The sequence below is a fragment of the Miscanthus floridulus genome, chromosome 8 (assembly GCF_019320115.1).
Source record: "Miscanthus floridulus cultivar M001 chromosome 8, ASM1932011v1, whole genome shotgun sequence".
Lineage (NCBI taxonomy): Eukaryota > Viridiplantae > Streptophyta > Magnoliopsida > Poales > Poaceae > Miscanthus > Miscanthus floridulus.
The window spans coordinates 115,805,974-115,825,226 of record NC_089587.1 but is presented as its reverse complement, the minus strand read 5'-3'; the positions used below and the strand labels follow the sequence as shown (position 1 = coordinate 115,825,226).

The 19,253-nt window shown below is 47.6% G+C and overlaps 1 pseudogene; it reads right to left on the bottom strand.

Annotated features, from left to right (window-relative positions):
- Window positions 1-19,253, bottom strand: part of LOC136475331 (uncharacterized) — a 47,805-nt pseudogene that overhangs the window by 28,258 nt on the left and 294 nt on the right.

Sequence of the window (19,253 nt, the reverse complement as noted above, 5' to 3'; positions counted from 1 at the left end):
CTAAGGATGCCGCAGCTGGGATTGATCGAGAGATGCCAAAGGTCATGGGGATGGTTCCAGGAGTTCATGAAGGAGGCGAGAGAGTACACAGGCGCACATGTGCTAAGCATGGTACGTGCTCACTACCCCCTAATCGATCTTAAGCGCCTGGAGGTTGGATACCCGAAGGAGGTAGATCCAGACAAGGCTAAGGAGCTACGGATGACCCAGCTGGACTTGTCGGTGAAAATAATTGGCGATATCAACCTGTGTGGGGGTGTGACACCACCTGTACAAGGAACGCCATCAACAAGTCAGCTAGGAGTGCCATCATCTTTAAGCCAACCGGCAAAGCCTGCGGTCTCGACCAGCCAGGCATCGGCAGGGCCATATTCTTCAGCTCGATCAATGCCAGAGTCCCCGAGACCCGAGCACGATGTCAGGCCCAGCGAGCAGCAAGCGCCGCGTGCCCCGACCAGCCAATAGTGTAGGCTATAGCTGTAGAAGAAGATGTAGTTGAGTTATTGTAAACATGGACCTTTTTAGGCAAGCTTGTAATAACGTAACTGTATATCAACATAAGCTTGCTTGTTTTGTAGAAAACGTGTTTAAGCTCGGATATCGTGTTGATGTAACTAAGTTAGAACGTGTATGCGTTCTGTTTAGTTGTACCAGTTTAGTCGACACGTCATCCTGAAAGGTTTGTATGGCCCTGGTTTGCCTTGCGGTTGGAGTGTGAGGTGCATAGCTTGTGCACACGTAGAAACACACAAGTCAAACCAGAGGGCACCTACCGATCACCCGTAGCGTAGAGAGCGGATCCCATGCACGCGTTGGGAGGAACCGGAGATAGGGCCAGCTCCGAGAACCCGAGAAGGAATGGTGGTCGGTTTTAACTGGTAGAGTTAGAATAACAATAGACTTCGAAGTGACACATTAGAATGGTCGGAGAAATCATAATAGCTTTATTGAAATAAACCAAAAGTGCAAGGGGGGTACATATCTTAGTAGCTAAGCACAGAAATGCCTAAGCTTGTCGATATGCCAGGAATTGGGTACGTCTGTGCCGTCTAGGCGAGATAGCCTGTAAGATGTAGGGAGTGTAACCTCCTTGATCATGAAGGGTCCTTCCCATGGGGTTGCGAGTTTGTGGACACCAGCCTGATTCGTCTTCCACTTCAGAACTAGGTCCCCAACCACAAAGAACCGCTCCTTGATGTTCTTGTTGTAGTACCTGAGCAAAACAGCAAGGTATTCTGCTGTACGTACGTAAGAATCGAGCCGCTTCTCTTCTGCACTATTCACTTCTGGCTTCCGCACTTCATTGGCCTTTTCTTCGTTAAAGTTCTCTACCCGTGCTGATTTGAAGGCTATATCTGCTGGGTGCATTGCCTTAGCGCCATAAACCATAAAGTATGGTGATACGCTGGTATTGCGACTGGGCTGGGTTCTGAGACCCCAGACCACGGCTGGTAACTCTTTGAGCCATCTTCCAGGAGCTTTGTCATTCTCTCTATACATCCCCTTCTTAAGTGCGTCCAGGATCATACCATTTGCCCGCTCGACCTATCCATTAGCTCTAGGGTGTGCCATCGAGACGTATTTTACTACTATGCTCTTTTCATCGCAGAAGTCCCAAAAAGTGTTCCCGGTGAGCTAAGTACCCAGATCAGTGATGATGCTGTTGGGTATGCCGAAGCGGTGGATGACCTGGTCAAGGAACACGACAGCCTTTTCTGAAGATGCCTTGACCAGGGGCATGTACTCTATCCACTTGGAGAATTTGTTGATCAGCACAAAGACGCATGTAAATTTCCCAGGGGCCGGTTTGAAAGGCCCGATCATATCTAGTCCCCAACATGCGAAGGGCCAAGATGCTGGTATAGTCTGAATCTCGTGTGCTGGTATGTGGATTCTCTTGGAGAAAAACTGACAACCTTCATAATGGTGGACTAGCTTCTCTGCATCGGCTACGGCTGGCATCCAATAGAACCCTGCTCAAAAAGCCTTGCCGACCAGCGTTCTTGAGGCCACGTGGTTGCCGTAGGAGCCAGAGTGGATTTTGTCTAGGAGATGTTCACCATCCTCCTGGGTTATACACTTCATCAAGATTTCCTCCTTCGCGTTCTTGCACCACAATTTGCCATCGACGAGCAGATATTGCTTACTACGACGCATCATGCGTTCGTTTTGTGTCCGATCGGTGTAACCGCTACCATCTGTCAGGTATTTGATGAAAGGTACTCTCCAGTCGGGCTCCTTAGTGGTTGGAGGTGGTTTGGTGGTGTTTGACGCCGAAACCATAGCCACCAATGGCTGGTCTGGAGGCTTGTCGACCGTGGGATCTTCTTCTTTGATGGAGGGCGTGAGCAGGTCTTGAACAAATACACCATGTGGGACTTTGGCTCGGGATGATCCTAACTTTGGTAGCGCATCTGCTGCTTGATTTTTGTCCCGAACCACATGTGTGTACTCGATGCCATAGAACTTGCCTTCCAGCTTCCTGATCGCTTTGCAGTATGCGTCCATCTTTTCGCTGGTCGTATCCCAGTCCTTGTTGAGTTGGTTGATGACCAGAGCCGAGTCTCCATAAACATAGAGATGCTTGACACCGAGCTTGACCACAATGCGCAGACCGTGTAGGCATGCTTTGTACTCAGCGGCGTTATTAGACGCCGGGAAATAAATCCTAAGGACATATCGGAGCTACTCCTTGGATGGTGATACGAAAAGGACTCCTGCTCCTGCGCCATCGATGTTGAGGGAGCCATCGAAGTACATCTTCCAATACTCAGCGGGCCCCTGAGAGGCAGGTGTGCTTAAGTCTGTCCACTCGACGATGAAATCGACAAGTGCCTGAGACTTGATTGTAGTACGGCTTGCAAATTCCAAGGAGAAAGGGCATAGCTCCATTGCCCATTTGACGATGCGCCCGTTTGCATCCTTGTTGCGAATGATGTCTCCCAAAGGGTACTCGGTCATGACCACCACATGATATCTGTCGAAGTAGTGTTTCAACTTTCGGGATGTAATTAGTATGGTGTAGATTAGTTTCTGAATCTATGGGTACCTGGTCTTGGATTCACTGAGCACCTCACTGACGAAATAAATTGGTCGCTGTACCTTGTAGACGTGGTCGGGCTTGTCACACTCGACCACCATGGCAGTGGAGACCACTCGATTAGTTGCCGCAATGTAGAGCAGGAGGGTTTCGTCTTCTCTGGGAGTAGTGAGGACCGGAGGTGATGTAAGGAATTGTTTTAGCTGTGTAAAGGCGGCGTCTGCTTCCTCCGACCACTCAAACCTCTCAGATGCTTTGAGCAGCTAGAAAAACGATAGTCCTTTTTCGCCCAATCTAGATATGAAATGACTAAGGGCAGCCATGCATCCGGTAAGCTTCTGAACATCCTTCACCTTTTTGGGCGGCTTCATGTCTAAGATAGCTTTTACTTTCTCTGGGTTAGGGCGTATGCCATCGTGACTGACGACGTTGCCGAGCAGTATACCAGATGGAACACCAAAGATGCACTTCTTTGGGTTTAATTTCCATTGGAATGTGTTAAGGGCCGCAAAGGTACATTCTAGGTTGTCGACAAGGGTGTATGCTTCCTTGGTTTTAACAACTACATCATCAACATAAGCCTCGACGAGTTCGTCTTTTATCTCATCTTTGAGGCAGGCCTATATGGCATGTTGGTAGGTGGCCCCAGTGTTCTTGAGCTCGAATGACATGGTCGTGTAGCAGTAGGCGCCGAAGGGCGTGATGAAGGATGTCTTGATCTGGTCGTCCTTTTTGAGAGCGATCTGGTGATAACCAGAGTAGAAATCGAGAAAGGAAAGCAGCTCGCAACCGGTAGTTGAATCTACGACCTCGTCTATGCGAGGTAAGCTGAAGGGGTCTTTAGGGCAGTGTTTGTTGAGATCAGTGTAATCAACGCACATTCTCCATTCCTTATTCTTTTTGCATACAAGAACCGGGTTGGCTAACCACTCTGGATGATACACTTCTTTGATAAATCCGACTGCTAAAAGCTATGTAACTTCTACCCTAATAGCCTCCTTTTTGTCGCGAGCGAAACGTTGTAGCTTCTACTTGATGGGTTTGGCCTTGCCATCGACATTTAAGGAGTGTTCGATCAAGTTCTGAGGTACACCAGGCATGTTAGCGGGTTTCCATGCGAACACACTCACGTTGCTCCTCAAGAACCTGACGAGCGCGTCTTTATATTTAGGATCCAGGTTGGCCCCGATAAGGGCCATTTTGCTAGGATCACCGTCGACCAGCTAGATCTCTTTGTGCTCTTTGGACTTGATGTTCTTGCGTGGGGCCTCGAGCTCTGGGATCTCCAGATGGTCGACTGGGGTCTGCTTGGCATCGAGCATGGTCTCGGCCATGCGAATAGAGAGGTCATGAGCCTCTGCTATTTTGAAGCTATCATCCTCGCAGGTGTAAGCTGTGTATACGTTGCCCCTGAGAGTTAGAACCCCCTTCTCAGTAGGCATCTTGAGCACCAAATACCTGTAGTGAGGTATGGCCATGAACTTGGTGAGCGCTGGTCGGCCAAAGATAGCATGGTAGGTGTCTTCGAAGTCGGCGACCACGAAGTTGACGTAGTCGGTGCAGAAGTGGTCTGGGGTACCAAATTGCACAGGTAGCGTGATCTGCCCGAGAGGTGTGGAGCTTTGTCTGGGGAGAACACCCCAGAACTGTGTCTCGTATGGCTTGAGATCAGCCTGGGTTATCTTCAGGGCTGGCAAACTGTTCTTGAACAGTATATCGATAGAACTGTCGCCGTCAATCAGCACTCTATCGAACTGAACCTTGTTGATACAAGGATCGAGAACCAGAGGAAAATGCCCTGGCTTAGGTATTGCAGCCCATTGGTCCTTTCTGCTGAAGGAAATCTCGCGGTGAGACCAAGGAGGGAGCCACGGATCGGCGATGAGGTTGTCGGCATTGGCCACGTTCAAGCAAGCGTGGGCGAGCAGCTTGCGCTCTCGTTTGGTCTCGATGGACACTCTACCCCCAATGATGGTGTGGATGCGATCGGTTGGCTTGACGTACTTGTGACGGGGATCTGCGTCTTCATCATCGTTGTCCTCGTTACGCTGCTCCCCTACATCGTTAGGCTTATCGGATTTATCCGGAGCCTATTGGCGTGTGTAGATGGATTTGAGAACATGGCAATTCTCCATGGTATGGTTTGACTTGGGATGGAGCTGGCAGGGTCCTTTCAATGCTTTGGCGTAGTCTTCTTCATAGTTGCGATGTCCGCCACCTTTTTTAACGATGTTGACTTCACCGTCATCTTCCCGAGCATGCTTGCCCCTGTAATCGTCATGATGATTACACCACTGATTACACTGGTCGTGGTGGTCGCGGGAATCGTTGCACTGGTTGCGGCGATTAGAATTGTCGTTCCGACCATGGTTGTCACGGTAGTCGTCGCGGTGTGGGGGGTGGTCGAAGCGTGGAACCCTTGCTGCTTCTTCAATGATTATCTTTTTAGCATCATCGGCGTCCGCATATTTTTTAGCAGTAGCTAGGAGCGCTGTGACCGATTTAGGTCTTTTGTAGAGGAGCTTGTCCCTTAGGGCATCGTGAAAGCGGAGACCAGTGATGAAAGCTTCGATTGCCTCGTTGTCGGAGATTGATGGGACCTTGATGCGCATCTCCGAGAAGCGTCGGACGTACTCGCGTAGTGGCTCATCTTTGCGATCTCGAATCTGCTGCAGATCATATTTGTTGCCAGGTTGTTTGCAAGTAGCAATGAAGTTGTCGATGAATGCTTGCTTGAGCTCTTGCCAAGAATCAAAGTAGTTTGCCGGCAAGCTGACCAGCCATTGGTGGCCTACATGGCCGACAGTGACTGGGAAGTAATTAGACATGACGTGCTCGTTAGCCATGGCTGATCTGCATGCGGTTTCATAGAGCATGACCCATAACTTGGGGTTCTCCTTGCCATCGTACTTCTGGAGTTTTTCGAGCTTGAAGTTTTGTGGCCACACGACTTGGCGAAGGTGAGTAGTAAACTGCTTCAAACCCGGAGGGCCGTGGGTAGTATCATATTCCATACGGTGATAGCTTTCGTGGGATGCATGATCGTTGGCTCTTTGGTTAATGCGATCTCGCAGATCGCGTTCTCCGAGGGAATGGCAGAGATCGTAATTGCCATCACGGCGATCCCGATTGCCACCCTGGTTGACCCTACGACCGCGGTTATCACAGCGATTGTCACGGTTGTCTCGTCGATTGTCGTCCCGGTAGTTGCGGCGGTTGTCGTCCCGACCACCATCATGACCACCGTTTCCGCCTTGACGGTTGTCTGGTGGGTCGTTGTTGCGTGAGCCACGCTGGTTGGGTGACTGTGGGTGACTTGAATACTAGAGACTATGGCTTGATTCGACTAAGACGGATGGAGCCCAGGCTTGGTTTGCAATCTCTGCGGTCTAGGCTATAGCAGCTGTCAGGTAGGCTTGTACATCATCACGAATTGCCTAGATTTCCGGGGTATTGGGTAGTCGTTGCATTGTCACCATAGCAACAGCTACGTTGGCGCTTGGAATCCTGAAGACCTGCTTTTCCCCTACCCTATCAAAGGCATTGTTGAGATTGTGTGGCTGGAACCTTATGCGTCGTGCCTCCTCTTCTGCCTCGACTTCGGCTTGTCTATGATTAAACTGGTCAATATTGCGTGCTTTGCGTGCTAGTCTTTCTTGTTCTGTTTCGCCAACTACCGGTGGTTCGTCATTACTGATGACATTGATCAAGTCTCCTTGGTCTGGGATATCCAGATCGTATTCAACTCCTTCATTGTCATGATGCTGAAGTTCGATGTGGACGGAGCCAATAGATGCGATGCTGGACGTGGAGCTTGAACCACCCTCTTGAACTGTGTGGACCGATCCTTCTTGATACTCCTCAATCCGAACCATGTTGACAAAGTTACGTGGCTTTGGCCGAGGTCGATGTATAAAACACAGATTCGAGCAGCGTTGTATATTGTACGCATCGTCAGAAGCAGTGTTTCACAGGCCATAGGGCTGAGCTTGGTAATTCTCCATCAAGGCTTCGCACTCAGAGAGCCGGAGACCCGTTGCGGGGGCTGGTCGGCAACAAACGGAGTGCCCTTCAGGAGTAGACGTGACCACAAGATCCATACCGAGTCGTGTAGGACGACTGGCCCAAGCTGGCCAGGTAGATCTGTTGTGGGTTGTGGTTACCTGCTCGGTAGGTTGATTTTGAATCGAATCTACCAGAGCTAGGGTTTCAGCAAGCTTGGTGCTGACCTGATCGATGGAGTCGAGCAGGTCGGTGTTGTCGATCTGCCTCCCTTTGTAGCGGGGAAGCGAACGACGGGTTGTCGGCGTGGCCGAAGACGATGCTGGTGTGGTCGGAGCCTGATCCAACATGGTCAAAGCCGTAGCTGATGCTGGGGAAGCAATGGTCGACGCAGATTGGATCTGCGCCTCCTCCGTGGTCATGGTGATAAAGTTGTCGGAGCCAGTGGTCCAGATAATCTGGCCGATGGTGAACGTGAGGCCGTTCGGCATAGCCATGGAACCGGGGATGATGACCATCTTGTTTGTCTAGGGAGCAGTATGCACACCCCCTACCTGGCGTGCCACTATCGACGAAATATGGTCGGCGGTCTACCTAGGGGTATGCCTAAGGTAGTAGATTATCGGTAGACAGGTGCGCAAGCCACGAATGAGATGGTGACGCAAGACAGACACGAGGTTTTATCCAGGTTCGGCCGCCGTAAAGGCGTAATACCTACGTCCTGCGTCTGATTGTATTGCTGTATATCAATGAGATGTTTTTTGAGAGGGGTCCCCTGCCCGCCTTATATAGTCTAGGGGGCAGGATTATAGATCTGGAAACTAATCCTATCCAGTTACAATTGCCATAGGTGGCCGGATAAGGATTCCTATTCTAACCGACCAGGATCTTGCTTGATCTCCAAGTCTGCCTTGATTCCTTACGCGGGACTCTGAGTAGATCGGCCGGGCCGCGCATCGTCTTCTAGTGGGCCAGACCCCCTGGTCCGGGTCGGCCCAAGCCTAGCCGTAAGGGTATAGGGGTTAATACCCCCATAGGTAGGTTGATGACAATGGTGGGGCATGATTAGAGGCTATGGTTGTGATGAGCTAGATGATCATAAAGTTGTCAAGATTATGTTGGAAGCTTATTCACCTAGAAATGAGACCGTAGTCACTTTAATTAGAGACAAGAATAAGTTTGAGTACTTCACACCAAATGATGTACTTGGGAGGATCTTGACCTTTGATATGCAAAGAGAAGAAGCAAATGAGAGGAAGAAGCTTAGAGAATTGCAAGCAAAGCTAGAAGGCATCAAGATCAAGAAGGATGTAGCTCTCAAGGCCAACAAATCAAGCAAGCAAGGCTCTACTAGCAAGTCCAAGACCAACAAACAAGCTTCAACTAGCAAACCCAAAGCAAGCAAGCAAGTTCAAGAAAGAGTAGAGACCACCTCATCCTCTATTGAGAGTGAACATGATGATGACCAATATGAGAAAGTGGATGATGTTGCTCTCTTTATGAGGAAGTATCACAAGGGGCTAAAGAAGCAAGGCTACAAGGTAGTGAAGAAAAGCTTCCCAAACAAGAAAAAGAGGACATGCTACAATGTGGAAGCACCGATCACTTCATTGCCAAGTGTCCACATGAGATCAAGGACAACAAATACAAGAAGGACAAGAAAGAGGAGAAGACCGACCATAGAAAGAGCAAGAAGTACATGGGAGAGGCTCACATTGGGCATGAATGGGACTCAACTAAAGAAAGCTCAAGTGAAGAAGATGAGAAAGTTGCAACCATTGCTATCCATGAGCCATCTTCTTCACCAAGACTCTTCACCAACATGTCAGATGATGACTACTACTCCTATCACATTTGTCTTATGACAAAGGGTGAGAAGGTAAAATCTAAATCCAAGGCCAAAGCTCCTTCACCTCCTAGTGATATCTCTAGTAGTGATATTAGTGATAGCTCTAGTGATGATGAATCTAGTGATGAAGAAATAAACATGATAACTAAAAATTTGGATGGAAAGACTAAATTATTCATCACTAAGCTAATAGAGGATTTAGAGAGTGTCCAAGCCAAGCTAGAATATAGAGAAGAGACTCTTATCCAACAAGAGGATCTCTACATTGCAAGCAAAGAAGCTCTTGCATTAGAGAGAAGTGAGGTGGAATCCTTGCGCAAGGCCTTGGCCAAAGAACAAGGGGGCCATGCTATCACAAAGAAAGAAAATATTGCTCTCGAGAAAAGGTATTCTGACTTAGATGAAAAGCACAAAGAACTTGAGCTGCAATATAACATTCTTTGGGATAGCAACTCACATCCCTCTAAGGCAAAGGATGTCTCTACTACCTTCACTAGTCAAGGTTGTGGAAAATATTACAATATTGATTTGAATGCTTATTCCTCTAACCTTGCAAACATGGAGGCAATGAGAAAAGAAATTGCTAGACTCAATAACAATTTGTTGCTATAACCCCTGTGCATTCAATTACAAATGTATTACATGTTGATTCATTGAGTTACAATTTGTTGTCCATTTCTCAATTGTGTGAGATGGGCTACAATTGTGTCTTTTCGGATAAGGGTGTTGAAGTCTTTAGAAGGGAGGATTCCTCTATTGTCTTTATGGGTCAATTAAAGAACAAGCTTTACTTAGTTAATTTCAACAAAAGTAAAGCTAAGCTTGAGACTTGTTTAGTGGCAAAATCTAGCATGGGTTGGCTTTGGCATCGTTGACTAGCCCATGTTGGGATGAGGAACTTGGCCAAACTTCTAAAAGATGAACATATCCTTGGGCTAATAAATGTTCACTTTGAGAAAGATAGGATATGTAGCGCTTGTCAAGCTGGAAAGCAAGTTGGCGTACCTCACCCACCATAGAGCATCATGACCATGATGCAACTATTGGAGCTCATACACATGGATCTCTTTGGACCGGTCTCCTACCTAAGCATCGGGGGTAACAAATATGGTCTTGTTATTATTGATGATTATTTTTGTTTCACTTGGGTATTTTTCTTGTTTGATAAGTGTCAAGTTAGAGACAAAGTGAAGACTTTTGTTAGAAGAGCTCAAAAGGAGTTCGGTCTCCCCATCAAGAAAATGAGAAGCGACAATGGGACCGAATTCAAGAACACCCAAGTTGAGGAGTTTCTTGATGAAGAGGGCATCAAGCATGAGTTTTCAACTCCATACACCCCTCAACAAAATGGAGTACTAGAGAGAAAGAATCATACACTAATTGACATGACAAGGACAATGCTAGATGAGTACAAGACGCCGGACCTCTTTTGGTGCGAAGCCGTCAACACTGCTTGCCATGCCATCAACCGCCTCTACCTACACAAGAAGTTGAAGAAAACTTTATATGAGCTTCTAACCGGTAACAAACCAAAGGTGTCCTATTTTAGAGTATTTGGGTACAAGTGTTTCATACTTAATAAGAAACCCAAAACCTCTAAGTTTGCACCTAAAGTTTATAAAGGTTTTCTTCTTGGTTATGGATCAAATGAGCATGCCTATCATGTTTTCAACAAAACCTCCAGGAGAGTTGAAATAGCTATAGACGTAACATTTGATGAATCTAATGGCTCTCAAATGGAGCAAGTTGATTCAAGTGTCGTAGGAAAGGAGGATCCACCATGTGAAGCAATCAAGCAATTGGCTATTGGTGATATTAGACCACAAGAAGATGAAGTCACTGAAGTGGTGGTTCCTCAAGCTACTAATGAACAAAGTTCCACTGGCATACCTGATGCTAAGGGGGAGCTGACCCCTGCTGCAAATCAGCAGGCGACAGTGCCGCACATAAGAGCAGCAGTGTCGCACTCCCTCTGATAGCAGCAGCAAGTCCAACTCCAATTCAAGGACAGAACCTACAACCTATATTCGAGCAAGAAGATAATGAACATCTAGAAGATGGACAAGAGGCCATTGATTATCCAAGGCTAAGGCAAACAATACAACGGGATCATCCCGTTGACAACATCCTTGGGAGTCTTCAAAAGGGGGTAACAACTCATTCACATTTAGCAAACTTTTCCTAATATTACTCATTTATTTCCTCTTTGGAACCTCTTAAGGTTGAGCAAGCACTTGGAGACCCGAATTGGGTGATGGCCATGCAAGAAGAGCTCAATAACTTTGAAAGAAACCAAGTGTGGACCTTCGTGGAGAGACCCAACACCAATATTATTGGGACCAAGTGGGTCTTCCACAACAAGAAAGATGAGAATGGAGTGGTGACAAGAAATAAGGCAAGATTGGTTGCTCAAGGTTTCACTCAAGTAGAGGGCTTGGACTTTGAGGAAACATATGCACCAGTGGCAAGACTTGAAGCAATCGGAATGCTTCTAGCCTATGCCGCTCATCACAATTTCAAGCTATATCAAATGGACGTGAAGAGTGCATTCCTCAATGGCCCCATTCAAGAACTTGTCTATGTTGAGCAACCACCAGGTTTTGAAGATCCCAAGTTCCCCAACCACGTCTACAAACTCCAAAAGGTGCTCTATGGGCTTAAGCAAGCACCAAGAGCATGGTATGAATGCCTTAAGGAATTCTTGCTTAAATAAGGCTTTGAAATAGGCAAAGCTGACCCTACCCTTTTCACTCACAAAGTTGGCAAAGATATATGTGTGTGCCAAATATATGTCGATGACATAATATTTGGTAGTACTAATTATTCTTTTTGTGAGGAATTTAGTAGGATCATGACCAAGAGATTTGAGATGTCCATGATGGGTGAATTGAAGTTCTTCCTTGGATTTCAAATCAAGCAAGTAAATGATGGAACTTTTATCAGTCAAACGAAGTACACCCATGATATGCTTAAGAAGTTTGACATGGTGAATGCCAAGCCTATCAAAACTCACATGCCAACCAATAGACATCTTGATCTCAACATTGAAGGGAAAGCCATGGATACCAAGGTATATCATTCTGTGATCGGCTCTCTACTTTATTTGTGTGCATCTAGGCCCGATATTATGCTTAGTGTGTGCATGTGTGCTAGATTTCAAGCTAACCCTAAAGAGTGTCACTTAGTGGCCGTTAAGAGAATCTTGAGATATCTAGTACACACTCCTAACCTTAGCTTGTGGTATCCTAAGGGCTCTAAGTTTGATCTACTTGGGTATTCGAATTTCGATTACGCCGATTGCAAAGTAGATCGAAAAAGAACTTTGGGGACATGTCAATTCCTTAGACAATCCCTAGTGTCTTGGAGTTCTAAAAAGCAAAATTGTGTATCCCTTTCCATCGCCAAGGCCGAGTATGTTGCAACCAGTGCATGTTGTGCTCAACTATTTTGGATGAGGCAAACCCTTCAAGATTTCGGATGTCATTTTACCAAAATCCCATTATTATGTGACAATGAGAGTGCCATTAAGCTTGCAAACAATCCTGTAAGTCACTCTAGAACCAAGCACATAGACATCCATCATCATTTCTTGAGAGATCATGAAACCAAAGGAGATATCAAAATTCGCCATGTGAGCACCGAAAAGCAACTAGCCGATATCTTCACAAAGCCCCTCGACGAGTCAAGGTTTTGTGCTTTACGTAGTAAGATAAGTATACTTGATTCTCGTAACGTGGTTTGAATTTTAGCATGCCTCTATTTGATAAACTAGTATCTAGGCAAAAGAGTTGAAAATTTTCATATTGTGCATGAAAATGATTTATAAAAGACAACTTATGTATCATGATCATGGTCTGTACTGATTATTTGTTTCTGGTCATGGTATATAGGTGACATGTTTCCATATCTAATATAGAGAGAGTCATATAGATTATAGCTAACTCCCACTGTTTTAGAGAGTGCAGTAGTGCCGCGCCTGCCGTGCGGCAGTGCCGCACTTTGAATCTCAATTGAGATTAGGCCCAAATGGTTTTACTGTAGGGCCCATTTATTCTTCCTCTTATCCTCAGGACCGTAGTAACTTCCTTCCCTCTCTCTCTTTCTCCCTGACGTCGACGCCTGCACCTCTCTCTCCTCTCGCGCCCATGCCGTCGTCGTCGCTTGGCCACGCGTTGCCAATCTCTGGCAGTGCCGCGGTAGCTACCAGCTCTCCCTCAATGACACTGATAGCTGCTACTACCCCTGGCCCAAGCAGTTTCTTCCCTCTCCTCTCCTATCCTCAGTTGAGAAGATGGAGCATGGATATAATGACTGAAGGGGAATGGGAAGATGAATGAGCAAAGAGACAAGGATTCACCTCGCTGTGGTCGAGGGAGGTCAATAGCAACAAGCAGTAGTGCAGCTCCAAGGGGACTTGGTGATAAGGGGAGGCGTGAGTAATACATTGAAGATGTGGAAAGGCTAGAGATGACAGGTTGTACCACTGATGCCATTCTCGACACCCCATAGCATCTTTCTGAGTTTGATGGCAGATACATGAGAGATTTTGAGGGTGAGATCATCATGAGACCTCTAGATGACTCATGCCAGCATGCAGTTGTCAACTATTCCAAGAGTTGGAAGCTAGTGGAAAAGGCAAGGGAGATCAATCCCTATGCAGTGCGCAAAGATTTGGGCATTGATTATAGATTCTAGAATGAGTTTCATTCCAACTTTTATGCCACCGCCATTCTTGCATCCAAGAAAACCAAGATCATTAAGATGCAGTATATTGATTGGGACGAGATGTAGAAGGAGGATCCTGAGTTTGACAAGGTGATCAAAATTTGTGATAGGTTCCAGCTTTCAGACATCATGAGTTTCCAGTATAACTGGAATGAGGAAGTCCTTGCATAGTTTTATGCCACATACTTCTATGACCAGACCTCTTATGAGATTCACTGGATGACTGATGGTCGGCACTACCAAGTCAATTTTATCACTTTCAGCCGGATTCTTGGCTTTGGGGAGGAGCACAGAGGTTACACTTACATTCATGATGAGCCTCGAGGTGAGATCTGTGACATCAGTTACATGTGGAGAGATAAAAGGATTGCAGATGGCAAGAGGAGTGGTCTACACAGCTTCTATTACATCCTCAACAACCTCATCAGGAACACCATCAACCTAAAGGATGGAGCAGCCTCAGATATTAATGGCTATGTGAGAAATGTGTTGGCTAGATTCGCTCTAGGTGGAGACAGGTTCAATGTCCCTAGATTCTTGTGGACTGAATTGAGATTTGCCATGGAGGATGGGAGGAGGGGTTTGCCCTATGCCCCCTACCTCATGTTCGTGATTGAGAGGGTCACTGGATTTTATTTTCCGAAGGATGAGATGCACACCGTCTACAAAATTGAGAAGACTTAGCCTGCTGTAGCTACGCAGGGAGTGGGGAGCTCTCATGCTCATGTAGATATCCCTGAATCTTTTCGCTCTAGGTCTCGTAGGGGAGGCAAGATGAAGAAGTTTGGCAAGTGGTTGAAGGCAATATTCAGCAAGTGCACCAATGCAGCTGTGAGACACATCTTGAGCAACATTAGCAGCGTGGACAGGACCTTCCACCACTTCCTCCTATTCCACCTCCTCCACAGTATGACCTTCCAAGTCTCTCTGACATAGATTCAGATGATGAGGAGGAGGAGCAGGGACAAGCAGCAGATTGGGATGAGACCCTAGAAGGATACCGTTAGAGACAGGAGTCGAGGTGTTCCACTCATTCCAATTGCTACACCGCCACCACTCACCATCAGGGCCGTGCACGTATTGACTCCGATGACGATGATTGTGACGGTGGTGCTAGGACTGCTGCAGGAGGTGATGATATTGATTGGACTAACATCCAGGGAGATGTCAAGTAGGTGTTGATCTTTCTTCTTTTTCTCTCTTTTTGGTGCTTTATGTCAAAGGGGGAGAAAATTAGAGGGGTCAACAACTTTTTGCAATAGCTGTGCTTCATGTCCTATTCAATGAGTGTTAGTCATCGCTAGGTGGAAAGTTTGAGAGTTGCTCAAAACTTTAAATTGTGAAATAATGCTACTATTTGACTCTTTGTTTATCGGATATAGACATGTATCGTTGTGTGGATTATAAGTCATCTTATTATGCTAGGCTGCATATCCTTTTGTTTGAGCTAGGTGTGTGGTGCTTGACTCTGTCTTGCTCGTACAGTCAGGTGCGGCTCTGCCGCATAGCAGCAAGCACATGTGTGCATAAACTATCATTTGCATCACGTTTTACATACCTGACACAGTATGCAGCACCCCACAGAAGCTTGGATGTAGGGGGAGCCCCATCACTTTCACTAAAATGTGAATCTTGGCTTCTTATGCCAATTTGATAATTCAATTCTCTATTCACATATTTAGGGGGAGACTCTACACCCATGGCTTGAAAAGTCTCAGTATTTATTTCATATCTTTTGTAAGTTCTAATTGGGTTGTCATCAATCACCAAAAAGGGGGAGATTGAAAGTGCAATCAAACCTAATTGTGGGTTTTGGTGATAATGACCTCGCAATTAGAGAACTAATGAGATTTATCGAGATGACAAGTAGAGAATTTATCTTCGAGGATGCTACACGAAATGGAGGAGCCCCCAACTACAAATATAGATGGCTTCAAACTCAAAGGAGATTTAAATTCTTTTATATATTGAATTTAAGTATAGGAAAAGCTGTACTATAAAGGGGGCACAATGCTTAAGCTAAATCTATACTACCAAGTGCTCAAACAACCACATGCATCCTCAGATTCATAGTCAAGATAGTCTACACTTCACTATTATCCTTACTGTCTTGCAGGGTACGAGCTCTGACTCGCCTGACCCCTTGGGTGCGAGCTTCGACTCGCCGAACCCCTTGGAAGCGGGCTTCGTCTCGCTCGACCCCTTGGGTGCAGGCTCCGGTTTGCCCGACCCCTTGGGTGCAGGCTTTGGTTCGCCCGACCCTTTGGTCGCCGGCTCCGTCTCACCCGACCCTAAGGTCATGGGCTCCGTCTTGCCCAACCCTAAGGTCGTGGGCTTCAGCTCACCCAACCCTTTGGTCGCGGGCTTCGTCTCACCCGACCCTAAGGTCGTGGGCTCTGGCTCGCCCGTCCCTTTGGTTGCAGGCTCCATCTCTCATGACCCTTTGGTCGCGGGCTCCGGTTCGCCAGACCCTTTGGCGGCGGCCTCGTCTCGCCCAACGTCAAGGCCGCAGACCTCATCTCACCCGACCTCTTGGGTGAAATGTTCATTGCGGGCTGGGGTATATATACCTTTTCTTTTCTTCCCAATGGCTCTCTGCGATTTAAGTGACCGTTGGGGCCTGGGGGTATATATGCCTATCCCTTTCTTTCCCAATGGTAACGAAAAAATCTGCTCCCTTCTTCCTCACTTTAGTACACTCAAAACAGAGCAGGAGCTCTCTCTCTCTCACACCATTGTTGACCTCAAGCCCCAAAGCAAATTCATTTATTTCACCATCAATCCTTGAGGGATAAGGGTCCAAAACTTGATAAGAGAGCATCTCCATTGATTCCAAACTCTAAAGAGCACTTGGTTCACGTTTTGGCCGGCGGTTGTGTTTGTTACTCTTGGAGCTTGGCTCCTAGCCGGCTAGAGCGTTGCCCGGTGAGCTTGCCAACTTGTGTGGTAGCCCCGGGAGGTTTGTAACCACCTCTTGCAGCAAGTAAAATCACCCCTCATCTCAAGAGTTCACTCTCTTGACTTGAGAATGAGGTAAGGTTGCAAATCCCTAAGCCTTAGTGGTATACCTCAACAACGTGGACTTAGGCAAGCCTTTGTGTCGAGCTGAACTATGGGATAAATCCTTGTGTCATCTTGTGCTTGTGTTGCTACACTTGTGTTCTTGTTGTTGTTGAGATGATTTCTAGGATTGAGGCCGATCTACTTGTGTGTGGTGTTCCCACCACTTTTAGTTGTCAATCTATGATCTATCACCCTGCAAGAAGCTAAGAAATTTACCCGATCTAAATTTCGTTGGGTAGATTTTGAACTGTGAAGTAATCTCTCCTACAGGTGCGGCAGTACCGCGCTCAAACAGTGGCAATGCCGCTGGTGAATTTGACTTCGATTTGAGTTAAATTGTTACAGGCCTATTCACCCCCCTCTAGGTGTACCAGAGATCCCACACATCGCAACTGATTCTTTCTGTTGATCAACTCTAGGTGCTGAATCAGTTTTGATTGGTTGACATTCAGGTTGCGCCTGCTCGCCAAGCAGGCAGCAAATTTCCTGAACAATGGAAGCAATACCCGATCAAACCAAAGCCTCCAAAAAATGCCAGAGTGCAAGAACAGCTAGCACGCATCCTAACCTTGTCATGGGCCGGCTGCTTGGCAACACTGTCTTCTTTTTGTCCCTTCTACTCTTCCCGAAGAGAGGAAAGGAACGCCACGGTTAAACAAATTTGAACCCAAGAACCATGAAACAAAGACACGATCTTGTGATAGTAGATTACTGCAACATGGGCTAACAAAGGTGCTCAATTAATTATAGGGTAGTTTAGATGTGCTGAAAGCCTGAATATTTCCTCTGCCAAATGCATAGAAAAGAATACCTTATTGCATACGCCGCTTTTCTTATTTTTCCTGTTTTATCTTATAGCATAGTGAATAAAAGCAATTTTGAGAGTGAATAAAATGGAGCATTGGTATAAATTCGATTTGATAAAAGGATTAAGTCTACTTTTGGCCCCTCAACTATTGGGTTCGTCTAATTTTAACCATCCACTACAAAACCGTTTAATGCTGGTACCCCAACTTTTAAAACCGTTCACTTTTAGCACATGAACGCGAGCAGGGTTGTTTTGTCCAACGTGGAGCGGGTTTAACCATGGCACACTGGTGTTGACCATGCCACACTGGCCCTCTCTTTCCTCTCGTTCCTGCGTGCGTGAAGGAGACAACGGCGACGAACTGGCTATGGCGATGGCACGCCAGCAGGCTGCGGCGGCGGCGCGCGAGTAGGCTACGGCGACAGTCGCTCCCTATGCCAGACCAAGCTCACCATGGAGCTCCGGCGAGGACAGGGGCTGCCGTCGCCGGGTTGCTGCTCGACGACCACGCCAAGCCACTCGGCGCCGGCAGTGCTCTGCCGTCGGTCAGCTCCCGCACCGCGGCCGCCGGGCCTTTCTCTTCTCCCTCAGTTGTGCGTCTGCACCTCTCTCTTCTCCCTCAGCTCACGCGAGCAGCTCGGCCATGGCAGCTTGGAGCTCTGGCGAGGACAGGGGCTGCCGCCGTCGAGTTGCTGCTCGGCGCCGGCGGCGCTCTGGTGTCGGTCAGCTCCTTCTCCAATGACTCCCGCGCCCGCGCCACCACCACGCCCGCTTCAGTGGAGCGCATGCGCCTTCTCCAGCGACTCAGCCTCCGTTCGCGCCGCCCGTAGGTCCACGAGCGCGGTCGCGCGGCGTTCCCTGACGTCATCGAGTTCCACCTTCGCCTTCATCGCGGCCCTCTCGCTGGTGGCATGCCGCGACTCCTCGTGGCATAGCTCGGCGAGCTCCGCCTGCTCCCGCGCCTTGGTCTACTCGGCCCGCGCCATCTCTAGGCCCAGCCTGAGCTCGTCGCCACCAGGAAGGTGGAGGAGGCGCCGCGCTATGGCCGCGCGGGCGAGACGCCGTGGCCGCATGGGCGGGACACGGTGGCCGAGCAGCGAGCGGGATGAGCAGGACGTAGAGGACGAGCTTCGAGCGGGGCGCGGTGGCCTTGCTTGCGTGGCATTGCGGGACGTGGTGGCGGCGTAGGTGTGGCGCTGTCGTGGGGGACGGTGCCGGTGATGCTCAGGCTAGAGGTGGCGTGGGGGCGCTACCGTGAGGATGGAGAGGGAGGGGATGGGTGGTTGACGCGTGTGCCCCACATGTCACTAGATGGAGGCCAGCGTCCTACGTGGCGGTCAACGCCAGCATGGTGTGGTCAAACCTGCTCTACGTTGGACAAAACAGCCCTAGCTTCATCCAGGTGCTAAAAGTAAACAATTTTGACAATTGGGGTACCAGCATTATACGGTTTTGTTGTTGAGGGCCAAAATTAGACGAACCCAATAGTTGAGGGGTCAAAAATGGACTTAATCCTTGATAAAATGGTAGCGTAACAAAAAGTACCATTACAAATCCCAAACCAGGTTCAGATTACGCATGTTTGGGCTTAAGGTTAGAAATCGTTTCAGAATGATAACACTGAGCACTACATAATTCAGAACTACGAAATCTCTCCTACTCAATCAATGCACATTCAGGAGCTAAATAATCATTTCGTCTCCCTTGTCCTTCCTGAAAATATTTGAATACAAATGCTTTCTAAATTCTAATAGAATTACAATAAA